Source organism: Hippichthys cyanospilos, chromosome 20 (genome assembly GCF_059441005.1).
Source record: "Hippichthys cyanospilos isolate Australia breed blue-spotted pipefish chromosome 20, RoL_Hcya_1.0, whole genome shotgun sequence".
Taxonomy (NCBI): Eukaryota; Metazoa; Chordata; class Actinopteri; order Syngnathiformes; family Syngnathidae; genus Hippichthys; species Hippichthys cyanospilos.
In genome coordinates, this window is record NC_142388.1 from 13,527,730 (window position 1) to 13,533,729 (window position 6,000).

Genomic DNA, 6,000 nt, shown 5'->3' on the forward strand with positions numbered 1-6,000 from the left:
GCATCCGTTTTAGAGTGTTTGCACAGAACAAAACTCAATTTCAAACAAGTTCGACGGGTCTGAAGATGACTACCCGTGGAAGAGTAAAGAGGATGTTTGATCAATTGATGAGGAGGAAGATAAGGACGTCTGTGATGTCCCAAATTTAAGTAAAAATGAGGGTGGGGAGGGCGTCTTATAAGCGAGGTCGACTTGTACATATGAAAAATAAGAAACAGCTACTGTACATTGAATCAAAACAAAATTAATAAAAACAGAGCTCCTTAAAATACGAATACTGTACTTTATCGTACCATAAGTCAAAAGTAAAAAAAATGTTCAAACTTTTGTTCACACCTCAGGAAATGATTTCTGCAACAGTAATTTGCACATCTGCTGTATTATAGCCAGTAGCAGTGTAAAATTAATCAGTTCTAATTTAGTATTTTTGTATTTAAAAAAAAAAAATCAATTTTCTAGATTAAATCTCAAATCGACACGACAGTGATCCCCCCCTACCTCACGGTTAATGGGGGGTGTCAGCCTCCCGCGAAGTATGAAACCCTCGAAGTAGGGTATCAGTTCTTAGATTTCTATGTACGCCCCAATATAGCCGCAGTAACCATAAACAATTCTTTTTTTTTTTGTATTTTTTGCATATTTTATTTCCTTTCTCCTATCATTTAACATTACATTAGCCTTATTAACATTATTGTATATTTATTAAATAACTAATTTTGTTTGTTGAGAATGGTGTATCATCATGTATGGTGTATCATGCAGTATCTGTTGAATAATAAATCAACAACAATGTTAGAGTCAGTCAACTAACATATAAACACTTGCCGAACTTTAATCTGTGAATTTACTGTATTTTTAGCTGACATTAGCAGGTTAGCAACAACTACTAACTATATAATGCAACCTCTACACAAACGAACACATAAACAGAATAAACACTCATCGCTTACTAAACATAGGCAGTAGCGTGCGTTATCAACATAAATAATAATAATCTATAAATATGAGTTTACGTCGTCATTCTCTACTTCACCTTAACGAGCCGAATGACGCGCAGAGAACGTAAAAAAGGTAAACGGAAATGCAACGCGACCCGAAAAATTAAAAGCATGCATTTCAAAATAAGATAGAAAACGTCACGAACTCTAACGCTTGAATAATTCTTAACATAGTTTTTAGCTAATATTACTTAGTTATTTGATGAATACAGTACTGCATAATGTACTTTTTTCTTTTTTCATTTTTTCTATTTTTGCGCATTTTTTAAATGATTTTTTTATTTTGAAATATTTTTAATATTTCCTGGAAAAACCCTCGAAGTACTGAGACCGCGATATCTGAGACAGCGAAGTAGGAGGGATCACTGTATTTGGAAATGACGACTAATGTGTGCAGCCATACTTGCCTGAAAGCAGCAATGATATGGCGCTGCAGCATTGACAGCTGTCTTTACACGCTATTGCTAACATTCAACATGCGACATTTTCTTGGTCAGATTTTGACGAATCAGCAATTTTTACAGAGTTAATACTGACAAGCCTGTCAATCCGACAGCATTGAAATGGCGACGTGGCGAGACTGACTAAGGAATACTGCATTTCTGACAGAAAACGTTGCATATTGAATGGAAAAGACTGCCTGTCTCAATGGCTGTTCGAGTTTCCATTCTTTGCCTTTCTGGCAAGTATGGCTGGGTGCAGAATGTCTTGACAATTTGGTTATGAAAGCTAGTACAAGTTTGGTCTAATAAAACCTGCAAAGCCACAAATGTTTTCGGATTTTTTATTTTATTTATTTTTTTACTAAACTTTATAAACCTTTCTTTCTGAGCATCACAGGGATGCTTTGCATTTTCCCCTCACTTATGTTCAAAACTGACAAAAGCTTCAATAATCATAAGTGTTGAACCTGTGGAGCATTTTTGCCCCTTACTGATGTCCTTGTGCCGTTTTCATGATTTCCCCCAAATGTTAACCCTCCTGCGCAGATACAAGACAGCAGGAGTTACTGCTGTCATATTGTGCTTTGTTGCTACATTATTGCGGCAAGATGTCTTGGCCTGGGATATTTTTGACTCTTGCTGCTTCTTAATCATGTCGCGTCCCTGCAATGGATTATTTGTGCTTCCTTTTCTCAAGCTCTTCTGCCACCTCACATCCTCCTCTCTGTTCTCACGTTTCTCCCCTTTCTAACGTGTTTCCTTTTAATGATGTCTGAACGTGGTACAGATATGATTCCAGCATACTACCGTATACAGTATGCCTAATCAGAGCTCCTTTTTTTTTCAATTAGCAGGCTACATAGAACATCTGCCCTGTTGTCAACACATCCGACAAATATAGAAGGACTTAATCATACTAGGATGTGTTTCCGCTCTTCTCTCACTTTCACTGTGAAGGCTTTTCTTCTCCATGAATGTCTGCTGGTTCCCCGCTGAGGGCTGCTGCGATAATTGCTTCGAATGAATTATTTCTTTCACTGTTTCCCCACTCTAAATTAAATGGTATGTTTTAATTATTCTTACATATATGGGGAAAAAAAGAGCATTTAACAGGTAAAATCTAACGAGATCCAGGATATGTGATTATTTTACTGCCTTTTCCCATGTTGCTGTGAATCGCAGCAGTGAAGAACTGCACAATGAGCTGTTCATATTTGAAAAAAAAAATCTTTTTTCATCTTTTCTTCTAGTCACTAAGAACAACAAAAACTCAGTAGCATGCAGCGATGCATGCATTCTTACACCACTATAAATTGCAACCAAAATCAGAAAAAACAGTCATAGATCAATACTGTGATATACCATATTTCTTAGAGGACAAGTCAGGTTTTCTTCTCTCAATTTCAACCCCCGTAACTGTGGTGTGTTCGTATGTGTGTGTGTGTGTGTGTGTGTGTGTGTGTGTGTGTGTGTGTGTGTGTGTGTGTGTGTGGGGGGGGGTGTATAACATATCCAAATATATGTGGATAATATATAATTTGAATGCGAAACAAGTAATATGTCATTTACCATGTTTGAAATGTGTGTGTATGTGTACGTATATATATATATATATATATATATATATATATATATATACATACATACACATACACCACCTCTAATTCGATATAGTATACATCCATTTTAGAGCATTTGGAAAGAACATAGCAAGAATTTACTTCCATCTAAGCTTTTTTTTGTCAACAAGGATGTGTGGCTCATTTTTCTCGGTGGATGCATTATGAAAAGGAAAAGACGACTTGACTTGTCTCCTTCAGCCCTTGTGCTTGAAGCCTTCATGGCCATGAGCAGGTTGGGGGGGGGGGGGGGGGGGGGCAGCAAAGGGCAACCTTCCATGCAAATAATCGTCCCTTGGGTCAAAAACATCCTAAGTAAGATGATCAGAAAATAATTCCCAAAGACTTCCATATCAAACAAATTCAATGGGTGTAAAGAAGTCTACTCGTGCGTGAGTAATGAGGATGTTTGACCGAATGACGAGGAGGAAGATAAGGACGTCTATTAATTAGATGAGAGTAGCTATTTGATGTGCCGGACAGTGATGATGATTTTTAGGACTTTTCAACAAATTAATATTCAGCTGCGTCAAAAAAAATAAAGCATTAAAACTTCAAATCATTTTATTGTTGTAACATTACTTTCAGCATTTGCGTCTACACACGCGCATACATTGCTTTGCAGTCTTTTCCCGCTCCAGTCCCATCCACTACCCTCATAACCTCAACAATGTTACTCAATACACAGTACAATGTAGAAAGGCCTCTAAAAGTACCTTAATTTCATCATTTTAATAACGCACACCATGTGTTATAACAGGACATGTAACCACTAAAGTTTGGGGTGTCCTGAATTTGCGGCATGTTGGTGTGGGAAAAAGGGAAAGGACTACAAGGCAGGGAAGCCAGGAGGAGGTATGCTCAAAAGGATAATTTTTTTTAAACGCAGAAAAACACTGGATAGAAAAGTAACAGCAAAACTTGAAACCAAAACCAAAACTCATGGGGAAACAGCAACAGTGAGACTTAGAATTCATGAGACTGGAACAAGTGACAACATCAGATGACAAAATACAACTATGTTTGACAATGACCCGACAACGAACTGTAGCTAAACTGGGACTTGAATAAACAGGACAATAATTACGCAAAAAAGAAACAACTTGACAGAACGAGAGGCAGGGGAAGCTGATTGGAGGAGACGTGTAATGTAGACCGCAATATGAACTGAAACTACACAAAAATGAACCCACGACAGAAAACAACCGCCAGAAACTCGTGTTTCGTACAATTTACCAAAATTGAACTAAAAGAAAAAAAAAGGGGGGGTCGACCCATAAGCAAGGTTGACGACGAAATACGGTAGTCACTTTCTATCTTGAGGACTACAGGCTGCAATATATCATTCAGTTTAGATAGCTGAATAATTCTTTTAACATCTCCAATGATCAAGCTTACTATCAAAACTGCAGACAAATACTAGGAAGTAGTACCTGGAAACCTTTGAATTTTCGGAGGCATTGCAATGCAGTACCAAAGTATTCTTTACAAATATTCACAATAATGTTGAGCATTTTGAGGTTTGATGGCCTTAGAAATGTAGTGGGCACTTATTTTGGTGTCAGTATGAGCTAATTTCCCAACCAGAAGCTCACATACGACTGAACATTGAATACGGAAGTGCTGCATTAGGAGAATCTATTCAGTTCTGAGTGCAGTAAAGTTACAGCAGACCATAACAAGCAGCTATCTTGCACAAGATGAATTACTGCACATGTACTACTTTTACCGAGTCTACAGGCCTATACCCAGTCACATCTACCAAAATGTACCCGCGTTTTCCTAAGAGATTTGGAAAAAGTTTTCAGCTCAAAGGAAGATAGAAAGGCACTTCCTTTCAAAGGTATTAATGGACAGCTAGTTAGAGAATGTATCTACATTTTTCCTAACTTCATCATGTGTAAATAATTCTGCTGCACAAAACTACTATGTTCCCAAGGGCTATCAAAAGCACTCCAGCAATCCATATTTGTTTTTCATATTTATTTATAAAAACCACTGAAGAAGAAGGTGTGGTATACACACAAGGATGGTTTTGTGTCAAACCCGATACATAAAGATAAGCATTTCACAGATTTGTATGTATGTCTTCTCTGATTATCTTAACACAGAATACTTCAAACGTGAGCACAAAACAAAATAACAGATCTCCTGCCATCCCTAATAGATACTGCACGTTAATTTGTGTACTGTATAACTTGCAGCCACCTTTCTGTGATGTGATTCTGATTGCATTCTGAATAAATGCTAGGTTTAGGCACACAAACATAGCAGTTGTCTTTGCTTTTTCTTTTATTATTAGGGTACACACTTTGCATTGCGCATTCAAAGCGTTCATAGACTAGAATCAGGTGCCTATTAAAGACTCTACGTCACGGCTCGGCCTCCAGGAACAAATATGGCTGCGACCTAGGAGGCGTCTGCTGGACGCCAACTGGTGACAACCACTGAAGGCTGGGCAGAGTCGGCTGCTGGGGAACGGCAAGGCACAGAAGTGAATTCAGTGTACTGACCTGAGACAGATGCCATTGGCGTGAGGCTTTGACATAGGCCTTTGAGCGCCAACATGAGGTTTTGAAAACGGTCTCAAAGCGTCAACTTGAGACTTGGGTGTCTGTCTTGGAGCGCCGACCTAAGGCTTGGGCATTATTCTCGGAGCACCGACTTGAGGCTTGGGCATCGGCCTTGGAGCGCAGACTTGTGACGTTGGCGTTGACCTCGGAGCACTGACTTAAGGCGTAGTGTCGCCAACAGAAAGTTTCGTAGGCTCTTATAAGCTTTCTCCAATAACACCACACTGTAAACAATACAATTGGATGCCATTTTTCTTGTGGAACCATATTCCTTTAAAGCAACGGAAGTACACTTTAGATAGCCCTGGTTACGTGTTGGCAAGGCCTGAATGTAAAAACATAAGCAAGTGCTCTTGTGATTTCATAT